This window comes from Delphinus delphis, chromosome 5 (assembly GCF_949987515.2).
Source record: "Delphinus delphis chromosome 5, mDelDel1.2, whole genome shotgun sequence".
NCBI lineage: Eukaryota > Metazoa > Chordata > Mammalia > Artiodactyla > Delphinidae > Delphinus > Delphinus delphis.
Window position 1 is genome coordinate 129,241,051 of NC_082687.1, and position 14,425 is coordinate 129,255,475.

The 14,425-nt window shown below is 37.0% G+C and overlaps 1 pseudogene; it reads right to left on the reverse strand.

Annotated features, from left to right (window-relative positions):
• Positions 1-711: 711 nt before the first annotated feature.
• LOC132426339 (large ribosomal subunit protein bL9m-like) overlaps positions 712-14,425 on the reverse strand; it is a 36,141-nt pseudogene continuing 22,427 nt past the window's right edge.

Below are 14,425 nucleotides of genomic sequence, written 5' to 3' on the forward strand. Positions count from 1 at the left end.
GTTTTATCCTTCATTCAATTATCAAGTATATCATATGTTCAGTACTCTGTTTAAAAGCCAGTGATCATAAATAAACTTTTTTTTTTTTTAAAAGAACACACCTCTTCATTTTTTTTTTTTTTTTTTTTTGCGGTACGTGGGCCTCTCACTGTTGTGGCCTCTCCCGCTGCAGAGCACAGGCTCCGGACGCGCAGGCTCAGCGGCCATGGCTCACGGGCCCAGCCTCTCCACGGCATGTGGGATCTTCCCGGACCGGGGCACGAACCCATGTCCCCTGCATCGGCAAGCGGACTCTCAACCACTGTGCCATTAGGGAAGCCCCACACCTCTTCCTTTTTTCTTGAGGTACAAACATTCAGTTTGGATGATGAGAATGAGCTAGCTCTACCATTTACTCCAATGAATTCTAATGGAGGAAGAGGCTAAATAGGATGTAGACTCTTTTGGTCTATTAATACTCAATTTATCAAAATTACAGCCGGGTATTTCTGGAGCAGGACTGCCCCAACAAGGCCAGATGTGATAACTGTTGAAGATGAAGATGGCAAATAGGGACAATTCAATATGTATATATACAGTCTACTCTGCTGTCTTCCAATGGTCTCTAAAATTCCGTACTGGGTCAGAGCTGGGAGTGATACTATGGTGCTGGACCACCTTTGCTCCACTGCTCCTCGAATTCTGCTTTGCTATTTTGAAGGGAGAATAGGTTCAGATAGTCTGCGAGTTGGTGGGGGCCATTCTCTTGGCTAACCAGTACTTATATATTTTGGTCTTGGGCCTCTCAAAGTTCACCACAGACACAGGTACCCTCACAGTGCCAAGCCCATTTACAGTGTGAAATAAAATTCATATTTTATGGTGACAAGAAAGTTATAAATATAAAATTTCTTCTCTGCCCTTTGACCTCCCTTCACCCTCCACTGTGCATCGTGTATCTGTATTATGAATTGACCAAACCTCCCCCATGGTCAGGAATACCTGCTCAACCAAAGAGAGCAACATTCTTCTAGCACCAACAAGACAACTCCTTAAAAGATAACATTCCTTCTTGATCTTATAAAGGGTCACATGACCCACCAAGATGCCACTTAGATCTGGATTATGTAAATTGTCAATACATCATTTGATGTTCAGCCCTCTGTCTCAAAAAACTTATGTAACTGTGCCTTGACTTCTAACTGGCAGAATAGTTAGTTCTCATAACTTTCTGAGATGCTCTTCCCAGGTTATAATCCTCAAATTTGGCTTGAATGAAATTTTCCAATTCTTTCTTACTGATTAACTTTTTGTCCACAACCGTCACCTCACACCAGTATTCGCCCCTCTGTGCGATGGGCTTTCCTGGTAACTTTAACGCATGTGGGGTGACCACAACACCAAGATTTCTGAGGAAGTGGCCAGCAATTATTTCAGGGTCGCGGAGCACAGGCTCCGGACGCACAGGCTCAGCGGCCATGGCTCACGGGCCCAGCCGCTCCGCGGCATGTGGGAATCCTCCCGGACCGGGGCACGAACCCGTGTCCCCCGCATCGGCAGGCGAACTCCCAACCACTGCGCCACCTGGGAAACCCTAGCTCCCATTCTGACACTGTTCTTCATTCCCTCATCCAGGTGACATCGTTTCAGAAATCTCACTGTCGCCTCACCTGCCTTGGTCTGGATCTTCTCTGGTCTTCCTTCTTGTCTCAGCAAGTTCTCCTCTTGAAACGGCTTCTCGTTTTCAGGAGATGCATATACAGCCAGTCCTTGAGGAAGTAGTCAATTACCGCCCACAGATTCTTTTCACTGAGACCAGGTCACCTCCTCCACTGGCTGCGTGAGGATGAGCTGCAAGTTATCTCTGGGCTGGTGTTTCGTGTCCTCTACCAGCTTGTGGACGTGGTGTTGCCGGTGCAGGCACGGGCTTCCGGCCCTCTTGAGCTAGCAGTGCTTTCCACCAGAGCAACCCGAAGACCGAGCTCCGATTGTGAGAGAGGCTGAGGTCAAGCTCCAAGCCGGGCTCGCCCCTTTCAAGTTGCGCCTGCAGGCTCTCGGGACTTCCTGGTCGCAGCAGCTTCTAAGCGCCCGCCCGCAGCAGAGCTCCGCCCCCCCCCCAGGCCGCGCATGCGCAGCCACCATGTTGTTCTACACGGGAAGCGATACCGCACAGAGGAGTTTGATACAGTCCCTGAACTGTAACTGAGTCAGAAGGGCTTCAGAATCTTCAGCTAGGAAGGTAAGGATGAGGTCCCCATCCCCAGATTAAAGTAAATTGCAATATATCATAAGGAGAAATTGTGAAAGATAGGCAGAGGTAATCTAAAATTCCTAGGAATTTACTTGACGTTTAACTTTGCTCAGAAGTGTTTCATCTATAGTTGCCTTTCTTTTTTTTTAACATCTTTATTGGAGTATAATTGCTTTACAATGGTGTGTTAGTTTCTGCTTTATAACAAAGTGAATCAGCTATACATATACATATATCCCCATATCTCTTCCCTCTTGCGTCTCCCTCCCACCCCTCTAGGTGGTCACAAAGCACTGAGCTGATCTCCCTGTGCTATGTGGCTGCTTCCCAGTAGCTATCTGTTTTACATTTGGTAGTGTATGTACGTCCATGCCACTCTCTCACTTCGTCCCAGCTTATTCTTCCCTCTCCCTGTGTCCTCAAGTCCGTTCTCTAGGTCTGCATCTTTATTCCTGTCCTGCCCCTAGGTTCTTCATATAATTGCTTAGTTTATACCCGTTGACTGAAAAAAAAAAAAAAAAAAAAAAAAAAGCACAGCCTAAAAGTTGAGAGTTGTGTTTTAGTCGACATTCTTAGGACTTCAAGCCTTGGAGACAGTATCTTAACTCTGAGAGACTGCTACAAACAGGAAAGGAGGAGGCCAGGATATAGAGGAGTATTTGCAACAGAATCAGGTAGTCAGAACATTAAAAGATTATTATTAATAAAAGAAAACCAGATACCTCAAGTTAAGGAAGTTAGCACTTTTCTAGGTATGGGAAGATGCAAGAGTCTGGGCTCACTGAAATCATTCTTTTGATGTGCACCTCAGCTCTCTGGGGCCAGTATCCTGTGTTTTCTCATCCTGAGTTTCCTCAGGCTGCACCACCACGGGTGACTGTAGTCTGATGACTGCTAGACGGTGGGCATTCCTTGTTTCCTTCCTGAGTTCCCTCAGGGCTCACTGTCAGGGCATCTGCAATGTGATAGCTGATGGCTCTGACATCCTTTGTTTACTGATAAGACAGGCAGTAATTTAGTTCTCATACCTCATACATATTTGAGGAATTCTCAATAACTGTGATACTCACTAACATTTGTTGAACACTGATTATCTCCCAATTACTGTATTAAACAATCTCCATTATATTTCATTCTTACAACACACACTATTGGTCAAATTACAAAGAAAAAAATTCCCTCCAGCTATGTTAAGCAGAAAGGAATTTATTACAGATTATTAAATCTCTCACACAATCCTGGACAGGGTTAAGAAAAGAGAGATCTCGGAACCCTTCTCAAAGCTATGCGGCAGGACCAACTTTCTAAGGGAACTATTGTCTTGTCTATGTTCAGTAGGTGTATCAACACAACACTGCCGTAGTCAGGAAATGGCCATGATGAGGAAGCCACTGTTACTTTGGATAGGAAAAACTTTAGTAAGCAAAAACCTCTGTAAACTATTGACTTCTGTATCAACAAGCAAACACATCTTTTTGTGTTTACAAGATACCTGTTAGCATAAGGCCACTAAAGAGGAACCTCTCCTCTGTATAGAGAGGGTAGTGTGCTTATTACCTATTATTTCCTAAAAGCTGGGAATATATGTTTCTTGAGCATATTCTCTGGTTTGAGTTTTGCTGTGAGCTCCATAGTAGACAAACCATCCTTTGAGTTTGAAATCAAGTCTAAAATGGAGCAAAATATGAGTAGCATAATGAAGTTTATTATTAAATTATATAGGTAACAAATGCTGACCTCATTTCCCCATCAAAGCAAGTTAAGCATCAGTGGTAATTGATCTACATACTTAAAATCTAAAAGAAACCTCTAATAATGATAAATTTGTTGATTCCTTTAATAGTTAACTGTGGTTGTTCAGAGACTTTTTTTTTTGAGAATGTAGTTCTCTTTCATGTGTTTGTGTATTACAAATAATTTAAACCATCAACATTATTTCACTCATACACATGAAACAGTACAACTTGATATCTTTTATTATTTACTATAAAAATATCCTGGGGCATCTAATGAGTTGTAGTCCAAATTATGTGTTCAACAAGAGAGCCTGCTAAAATTCTCTTATGCAGATCTGCTCCTCATATTATATTGGTCATTTCATATTCACCAAATTTCTTTAAGTTTTCAGACATTGTATCAGACTATACACATCCTTGGCAAACAATATGATGAGATATATATTACAAGGCCACCTTAAGTGACATCACTTCTAATATGTACAAGGATTTGAAAGAGAAACAGAGCTGCCACATTGATTAATAACTTGATGTATTTTCAAATTAATATTCTTTATTTAGTGGACATTGTTAGAAATTTACTAAAGATTTTTAGGTGGGGAAACAGAGCAGAATGTTTAATATTACATAGTGTGACTGATTTCTTTTGAAAACCTCCACTAAATACATCTCTTTTATAAATCTCTCTACTCTGCCTTCCAGCCTGTGTGTCTCTGTTCACTCCTTTCCTTCAAAGCTCAGTGTTTTCTGTGTAAGTGTCCCTTTCCTAGATCTTTACAATGAGGGTGCAGATTTAATTTGTGATCTTCTGTGTTCTATTGTAATTAACTCTCTGTAGTAGGTTTCAGTATGGCAGGGGTCTTCTTTTATAGCAACATTATTTTGCTTGTTAAAATTGTAAGAAAGTTCCAAGGATTTAAGATTGGTACTTTAAAGTAATGAGTTGTATAATACACAGCTTTAAAAATCTATCCATTTATGTTGCATAAGGAAAAACTGAAACAAGTAGAGTCAACTGGATACACTCCTGCCTCACATCACACACAAAACTCAATTATAGATTGCATAATTTAGAAGAAAATATCATGCAGTATCTTTGTGACTTTGGATAGGATAGCTTAGACATAGCTAATGATAAGTGAAAATAATAATTTGTGCTGCATTAAAAATAATAACTTCTGGGCTTCCCTGGTGGCGCAGTGGTTGAGAGTCCGCCTGCCGATGCAGGGGACACGGGTTCGTGCCCCGGTCCGGGAAGATCCCACATACCGCGGAGCGGCTGGGCCCGTGAGCCATGGCCGCTGAGCCTGCGCGTCCGGAGCCTGTGCTCTGCAACGGGAGAGGCCACAACAGTGAGAGGCCCACGTACCGCAAAAATAATAATAATAATGATAACTTCTGCCTTCACAAGACACTAAGCATGGGGTGAAAAAGCAACCTACAGAAGGGAGATGATTTCACAGTACATGGATCCAAATAAAGGATTTTTATCCAAAATAAATAAAGAACTCTTACAAACTAATAGTAAAAAGACATAAATCCACTGGAAATATGGGCAAAAGGTTTCAGCAGACACTTAATAGAAGAAGAAATCCAAATAACCAATCAGTAAACATATGAAAAAGTGCCAAGTACATTGGTCATCAATTTATAGAGTAACGAAAGAGGCCAAGTAATATATTGTGTTAGAGTTCAGGTTCATGGTTATCTTTTGTTCTGTAATACCTGAAAGGGGACCAGGAGGGATTCTGGAGTGCTAGGGTAATTCCATTTCTTGATCTGGGTGCTGATTATTCAGGTGTGCTTTATTTGTCAACAACTCTATGATTATGACAGGTGCAATTTTCTATATGCAGTTTAAATTATAGCCAAAAGTTAAAGAAACTGGAAAGAATACAATTATTCAATAGATACACACAATAAGAAGGCTCTTCTCAGAATGTTGGAGAATTTTGTCGTGGAGATGAACTGCATCTGATGCCCAAATAGGTAGTAGTCAAGAGAAGTCAGAAATGCCCATGACAGAGCCAAATCATTTGTGCACAAAAGAGCATAGAATATGGAGGTACAAAAACAGCTGTTATCATGTTACTCTAAATTAGAAATACCCCTCATTAAATAGAGGGATGTTTTCTCTCATATTAAAAGAATGATGCATGCCACTGCTCCCAGCTCAGTAACATTCACCATTAGTTGTCATTTTTGATTTTTTAAATGACTGAAAATGTAAAGAATAGGGGGATTGTTCCTGATGGAGCTATATGACTGACAAGTTGTCTTCTATTTATTTTGCACTAGGTAGTCCTATTCAGTTCTGCTGTTGATTTCAGTTTGTGTTGTAGGCGTTGATATAATATACTCCGGAAGCTGTGTGTGCCAGAAACAGTACATTTTCTGATCTCCTAAATTAAATTGCATTTGGCTCTACTCTCACATTTACCAGAGTGGATAGATGTCCAACTAATGTGGGGACCCTTCCTCTTTTCCTGCTGTTCTTCTAAAAAGCAGTAAATTGTTTATGGGTACTCAGATCAGTAGAAAAACATTTATACTTAACAGAAATTTTTCTGTTGCTCTAAGAATACATACATCTTAATTACTAAATCCAGCATGCACTTTGATTTTGTTTTCTAACTTGATATTTTGGTGGCATTTAAAATATTTTCTCACCAGATGCTTACACGTTCTTTTAATTGTATTCTGAAGAATTTTTCTTTTCTGATTTTCTTAGGTCTTTATAACTTCTACATTTCATGTTTTTTTAATCCTGTTTTATTCAGTATTGGGTTTTCCCTAAGTTCCCTCCTAGATCTTCTTTTTATCTTCCTCTGAATTCTCTGTCTGAAAGGTATCTATCCACCTTCATATAACTATGAAGTTATATGAAGGTGGATAGATTTTTTAACTAATAACTAATAAATTTTTAACTAATAACTATATTTTTGTATCTTCAATTTTTGTATCTTCTTCTGACACTTTATCTTAGTTCCTAATCCAGGATTAACTATTGCCTGGTAATCATTATTACCTGTGGTACCTTACTCTTTTGTAGGCCCTTTAATCAAGATGAATAAAATCAATTTTACTGTTATACCAAAAGTTTTCCTTGTTTTGAAATACCTGTATAAAATTAACTTTTTCTTATAATTTATGACTATAACAGATTCTAGACCCAAATCTCTTTAATATGTCTATCCTCTTCCATCCCAATCAATTTAACCTGATTGAAGTTTCCTTCACTTTTTTGCATAACTCACTGCAATAATTTTTTTTTTTTACTGGTTACCAAACTCATTTCTTTGCCTTCTAATATACCAGGCCTGAAACTTATCTTTCAGAAGTACATAACCATCACATTATTTGCTTTATTAGTTTAATCAGAGTTTCCGCATGGTATAGAAGGTGAAGTATAAACTCCTTCCAATGTGAAAACACTCCTTTCAGCCTCATCTTATACTACTTCCCACCGGATACTGTGCTCTACTCAGGGAGGATTGTTTGCCATCTCTTCATGTCTCCTTGTCTTATCCCATATTCATTTTTCTTGCCTGGAAGACTTTTCCTCCATACACACTTTGAAAATTTCTCCTCTATCGCCTGTATTCAGGCAGTTATCACTTGCTCTGTGTTCTCCCTGATAGGTTTAAGTGTACAAAAGGTGCAAGGTATACAAAAGGACAAACTCTCTGTCCTCGTGGAGATGGCATTCCACCCAGAATTGGAGCCAGACAATAAACAAGTGAACAAATAAATAAATAAGAAAATCACATGTTAATATACATGCTTGGAAATAAACAAAAAAGGTTTAGGCACTCTAACATAACTGGTTGCAGAAGGAATTTTAAAGAATAAGTCTTATGTTTGAGCATAGAACTTTAGCTGGGGCTTTGTACCAGTCAGTAATGACGTTTAAATATAGTTTTTTTTCTTATTCAAGAATTCTAGAAGTAGGCTGTTGCTACCATGACTTAGTTATCCTTAGCTTCTTAGCTTTCTCCTTTAAGCTTGTTGCCTCATGGTCACCCGATGCCTCTTCATTCATCCTACCTCTGTACAAAGCAGAAAGAGGTAAGGAGTAGTTACATCTGTTGTTTATTTTGGGGGAAGCAATGTGTTTCCCAGAAAAGTGTACAACAAATTTTTGCTTATATTGTATTGCCAACAACTGGGAAATATGTATGCACTAATAGTAAAGGAGTTTAAGAAACTGTAGACTGTTACTGTTATACTTAGCTTGAAATAAACATGATCTCTTCCTCCATACAAAATATTGAGCAAAAAGATAGGAAACGGGCATGCTGAGTAGGCAACTATTAGTGAATGCCGCAGACCTTAAGGTTGAGAAATAGTTGGTCATGTCAGGCATCCCAGGCACAGGGAAACTCCAGTGGGAAAACCTTTTGTGTATTTGTATCTGAGGAATAAAAGTAGGTTACTGAAGCCTGATAGGAGTGAGAAAGATGGGGTATGGTAGATGATGGATTCAGACATACAAAGGCTAAGATTATAACATCTATCTCCTGCATGGGATCCTCAATTACTCAAGTTGAGGACCTACTTTTTATGCATTTCTTTATTCTAAGCACCTTGCAGAGTTCTAGGCTAATAGTAAGTTTTTTTTTTCATGAGTGAATTTAGGGTAAAGCTCTATATAAATATACTGAAGAGCTCAGTGATTTCCTTTTTTATAAATAGCATAAACTGTATTCACAGGAACATATGGTAATAGGTCAAAATCTTATGACTAGTAGCCTTCATTTTTAGCGTAGATTTCTCTAAGGTTAATCATATTATTTGAAAACACAAAGGCCTATTTTAATTGTCAACTGCCTCAATTTCGTAATTCCTCCTTACATATGTTGTTTTGTTTTTGCAAAAGAAGTCATAAGAAAAATATATTGGTATGTTGGTCTCAATTATCAAAATAATTTCATAAATTCTGTTTATTTTTAACTGTGGAGCTGTGATCATATTTGATATTTCACAGCTGTGAAAAATTCACAAATAACTTTAGTAGTATTTGATTAAGAAATTATAGATTCTGATTTTTTAAATTGGGTGCTGAGATTTGAGTAAATGGTCTATTTAACCAAATGTTACATTGAGTATATGATATATTAGCCCTATTTTAGGTGGTGTGCAGTTTTTATCATATGACCCGAAAAGAAATGATTGACTCTATTATTTTCTAAAGCGATATGCTAAATTGCAACTAGTGTTACACTTCACATCAAGTAAGGCAAAGTTTTTCTTTGTAATTGTTCTTTTGAATTCTTTTTAAATACAAAGCACAAGGCCCAGTGAGGAAAATACTAGCAGTAATTTTTCTTATAGTCATAATAAAAAGCTATTTGTGGAAAAGTTGATAATATGCTACAGTTGATTTATATTCAGTTACATACTATGTGTTATAACATTCAGAAAGTTTTTTGTGATTTATTTATCTTTACAAGATCTACAAAACCACTCAATGGTTTCTATTTTCTGTTTCACTTCTTTAAGACCAAAATATTTTTTTAAAAAAGTATATATATATATATGGTTTTAGATTTAATTTTTTTCCATCTAACACTAATGAAAAGTAGTAAATTTTTGTGTAATTAATAAATGTTTATAAAGCACAGAGTTATTTCCGAGGTTCCCATGTACCTTATACTGAATTATTTTGAAAGTTTAATTTTTCCTTGTTGTGTTTCCCATCTGGTCTTACATTATCATTCTATGATCTATTTCCAAAATAATGCTGGGAAATGGAGTGTTGATTTCTTCTTTACTAAAATATATTTTTATTATTTTTGAAGTAATGAAAACATTTCTATTTTTGTTTCATTAGCTGGCAACACCTTTTTCCATTATTTTATTTTAGCTGGCTAAGTTTAAATTTGACTCTGTGCCTTTTAAAATTCAAAGTGAAATAATCAGAACATTTGACTTCCATTTGCCATCAGCTGAAAGATTAGTTACTTCGACTAGAGGACAATATAATCAATAATGGCTAAATTTATGCCTAAGATGACCATCCTTGAAGATATCCTTTTCCTCCTTGGAAGCATAGTAAAGTCCATCATAAATCTGGCCAGGAAAAAGACCCTCAATTCCTTTTAACTATCTGTCACTCTCCTAAATTCCATTTTTATGGAAGGGAGGTAAAATAATAAATCACAAACCATTAGTCATGAAAGATCAATCATATTCCTAAAATATTCTATTCTACCACTTAAGGTCAGGATAGTTTTTATACACAGCCAAGCAGACGATTTTTTGCCATTTTCATACTAATGGGCTCCCCCCAAAAATTGCATAATAAAGCTTGGAATTATCAGGATAATTTAGATTTATGTTATTTTCCTGGATTAAAAAAGTAATTCAGCAGGCTTATACTTCCTTTTGTTACTCAGCTATAGTTTCAATCTTCATATGTTCCCAGAGTATATAAGTCAAAGTACCTAATAAATATTAAATAATTATTCTAATGCTTACTTCCAGGTTCAGAAGCAATGGAAGATGAAAAGCAAGGTTTTACTGTGCTTACCATCTCATTCTAGAAGCACAAAACTGCATCAACAATTGAAATTTAGAGGAAATATAACAGTAACATAGTATTACTCTCTTTTAACTAGAAGCAAGACCTGTTTAGTCTCCATAAAAAGATATAGTCAGGTAGTCTGCAAACAAAATCATGCATATTTATTTTTCTGACTATGAAACCTCCAGAATACTTCAGTAAGGCATTATTTTCCTCAATTAGACATTGCCATTCCCTTCAGTACCATAATGTGTATCTTTATAACTTCTCCCTACCCCTTCCCATTTCAAATAAATTCAAATATGTGTTTCTGTTCATTAGTCACAGACTTGTTCTATTCTTCCAAATTAGAATACAGCATTTCCCAGTGAAATATTATTCTGGTCTTACCTCCCAGTGGTGTGTTCCAGAGGAGACATTCCATGTAAGCGTCCTTCATATAAGTAAGGATGGCTTGGAGAACTATATTAAATCATCTTTTCTATAGACTGAAGATCTCTAATTTCTCTAATCTTCTGTAGCTGTGTCAAATTTTCAATTATTTTGACTATCGTTAAAACCTTCCCCAAAGAGCTTTCTCTTGAATTACGTTGTTCAAAAGTCTGCACACTCTCCTGGCAAAATCCTGACCATTGTTCATGATGGCAGAAGAATTGCTGGATTCTTTTCCTTCATCTTGCATCACTATATCAAAATGTATTTAAATGTTATGCTTTTTAACTTACAGTTGTGTCATCTGGCATTATTGAGCTGCCTCTCCTCAAAATACTCTCCTCTCTTGGCTTTCATGACACTGCATCCCGTTACTTCCATATGTGTATCTCTGTCTATGACCACTCAGTTTCTTATATATACTCTTCCTCTTCTATCTGTATACTTTCTTTTCTTGGGTTCTGCCTCTGCTGTTAGTCTCTCTTTACTCTTGCTGGCTTTTCATAGCTACATTCATATCTTAAACTATCATTGATATAGCTATGCTCTATGGGTTAAATTTCAACCTTTCTCCAGATCTGCCCATCCTACTAGACATCCCGTGTGGATGTCCCAATCTCTCTTCCATTTTTCCCTCAGCACATCCAGGTGAATGGTGTTATCTGTCCGCAAATGTCAAAGTCTGAAATTTGGAAGCCCCTCTTTATTCAAAGTGTCACTGCCTTAGATCAGGGAGTTCACTCAGATTATTCAAATGGCTTCTTTATCCTTTTCTCTGTCTTTAATTTCTTACCCTCTTCTCTTATCCTTGCTGCTGACCTTTTCAGTATATCTTTAAGTATTGCCACAGTTTTTTTCTATAATATGCCAATTAGATAGTACACTGTTTCTTTTGCCTGGACTATCCTTTTTCAGTCTCTGTTACTACTTTCATGTAAAATATAACAAACCAGGAAGTCTCTAGAACATCCTACCTCATGTTTCCATTAAACTTTGTATGATTGCGACTTTATTGAATGTAAAGCGCTCGTTGTGATTTCTATAGTATGGCTAGACCCCAGCACAGGCAGAGGCATTATCCTCCCATGGAATCCCTTGAATGCCTAGTAAAGTGCATGCAACAGGGTAAAGATGCAATAAGTATTTTTCAAAAATCAATGAATAAATGAATGAACACAAAAAGAATACATATGTTCTTCATAGGCAGAGCCTATCATGATAAATAGCTATCAAAGACGTATCAGGTGTAGTATTAGGAACTTAAATTTTCTTAGTCATTCCAGAGATTTTCATATTGTAGGTAAGAATTAGTGCTATTTCAATTTATATGAAATATTTCAATTTAAGAATCTATTTAAGGAGTTTTCTTTTCAGTATGCGAAATGTTCAGATTTCCTATTTATGTCATCATTCCTCCTCATGTGGAATAAGCTTGGGAGATACTGAAAAAATGATGAACTAATTAGAAGACTACATGAAGAGTAAAAAGTAAGAGTAAGGGCAGTAGATTCTTCATTCATTTATTTACTCAGCAAATATTCATTGAGTAAATACAACAGGTCGGGCGCTGTTAGGTTGTAGATGCACAGCAGAGATAATACACCCCTCCAAGTTTCCCTACAGATTTGTCTATCAAGCTTCCTACTCAGAATTTTCGCTCAGTTGTTTAATATGCAGGTCAAATTTATATGTCCAAAACCAAGGTCTTGAAAATTTTTCCCAACCCCTATTGCTATCTTAGTCTTTCTCATCTCAGTTAATGGAACGATTGTCCACACAGTTTCCCAGGTTAAATACCTGCAAGTCATTCCTTACTAATTTTTCTTCATATCTCAAATCCAATACAACAGTCAATCTATCAGCTCTATATTCAAAGTATATTCTTTTGGTTCACTCCTTTGCCACCCTAACTCACTCCTAGACTTCTACAGTAGTCTACTAACTTTTCTCCTACTTCCATTGTTGTTCACTAAATATAACCTTCATACAGCCACTAGACTAGCTTTCTAGAAATTTAATTAGAACCATATCACTACCTTCCAAACCTCCTTTTTTCTAGCCCCACTTAAAACTTCCATTGGTTTCCCCTTGCATCCAAATTAAAATCAGTTTGTTAAATAGTATAAAGGGTCTATATAATATAGCCTTTGTTTACCTCCTATCTGACTGCATTTTCTAACACTCTCCTCTCACTCACAGAGCACCAACTACAGTGGCTTTTAAAACCTCAAGCTTTCCCTTGCTGCCCCCTCTGCTCTTTCCACGAGTCCTTCCACGACTGACTTCTTTTTGTCAGTCAAGTCTTAGTTAAAAATTCACCTCTGGGAGGCCTTTCTTTACTTCACTAAAATTCTAACATACTATTCACAAGTTCCTTTCTAGATCATTTCTTTAAAAATTTTTGTTCATAATGCATCACAGTCAAAACCCATCTTATTTATTTTGTTTACCTGCTTGGTCTCTGTATCCAACCAACAGTATAGATAAGCACTATGTGAGCAGAAATTCTCAGTCTCATTCATGCTGTTTTTAGTGTGCAGAACACTCTCTTGTGAAATTTAAATTTTGGAAAAGGTTTCCTTAATTCCTAGAGAAGACACTTTGATGTTCATACTCTAAAACATACGGTATCCTTTTGATATTCTTGATTTCCGGATCTGGAGTGCCTCTCCTATTGAAAGTGCTCAGCTCATGCTGACAACAATTTTGCTTGAAAACCACTGCTATATGCAAACAAATACACAAATATAAATGATGTATCTAACCAAATGCAACTCTACATAGAAAACTGAACTAATCTTATGGAGTGGAAAAAATTGTTGTTTCTTTTGAAGAGTGAATATAAACTCTGTCATTTGATTCAATATTTGATTTATAGCACTCTTCAAATGTATTTTATGTAAATTTTAAAAATTTCAGAATAATTAATGGCAGTAGTGAGGAACGAATTTCTATTTGAGCGTTTATAAAAGGTCACTTCTGAGTACATAAAAGTATTTAATAGTTTGTCTCTGTTAAGATTTGGTCCCAAGGCTGACATTCTTTTAAAAGAATTGATTGTGCTGATAATGAGCAGTTAACTTTGTTATTTATTTGTTTGTTTGTTTTTTCTGCTTAGCATGTTTTTCCATACCTTTTCTTCTAAAAAACACTACCGCATCTCCTTTAGAGAACTTCTCTCCCACTACCTGTGGTTCTGGTCAGATTATCATTCATTGAACCTAAACCTGGGATACAGGCTTTTGGTCCAAAAGTAGGAAAAGTGTCCCATTGCTCAGAATTTTCTGAACTGTTAGTAGGTAATATTTTTCTCTTCTTTTTGGATTTCATATCATAAGGGTGTTAAGACTGGAGCTGCTGAAAGTCTTCCAGAAAATCGAAGCAGCCTATTTGCAGAAGAAAAAAATTAAACCAAGAGTTGAAGAAAACCAAAGACAAGCAAAGGTAAACAAATGAGAGAGAAAGAAATTTGATTTTATTTATTTGAATTTTAGAGTCCAG